The sequence below is a fragment of the Antrostomus carolinensis genome, unplaced genomic scaffold (genome assembly GCF_000700745.2).
Source record: "Antrostomus carolinensis isolate BGI_N321 unplaced genomic scaffold, ASM70074v2 scaffold20188, whole genome shotgun sequence".
Taxonomy (NCBI): Eukaryota; Metazoa; Chordata; class Aves; order Caprimulgiformes; family Caprimulgidae; genus Antrostomus; species Antrostomus carolinensis.
This window is the reverse complement of record NW_010335236.1, coordinates 2,013-2,434: the sequence shown is the minus strand read 5'-3', so window position 1 is coordinate 2,434 and position 422 is coordinate 2,013. Positions and strand designations below refer to the sequence as shown.

At 37.2% G+C, this 422-nt stretch overlaps 1 protein-coding gene across 1 annotated transcript in view; it reads right to left on the bottom strand.

Moving 5' to 3' along the window:
- TEX30 (testis expressed 30) overlaps positions 1-422 on the bottom strand; it is a 5,799-nt gene that overhangs the window by 4,657 nt on the left and 720 nt on the right. The window lies entirely within an intron of this gene.

Sequence of the window (422 nt, the reverse complement as noted above, 5' to 3'; positions counted from 1 at the left end):
TCTTTCCTACGCACTCCAGAACAGGGAGATACTCTAAGCTGATACTATTATAACAAAAGGTTGCTCATTTTAACAAAATCTAGGTATAAAAAGATCTTAAATAATGTAGCAGCAGCAGAAAGAGATAAACGCATGCACAGAACAGTTTAAACTGATTTGGACTTCAAAGACTATTTAGGTTCTAGGGCTCCCATATGCTGCTCCCAATCTTTCGCCCAGAACAGGGAGATACTCTAAGCTGATACTATTATAACAAAAGGTTGCTCATTTTAACAAAATCTAGGTATAAAAAGATCTTAAATAATGTAGCAGCAGCAGAAAGAGATAAACGCATGCACAGAACAGTTTAAACTGATTTGGACTTCAAAGACTATTTAGGTTCTAGGGCTCCCATATGCTGCTCCCAATCTTTCGCTTCAACT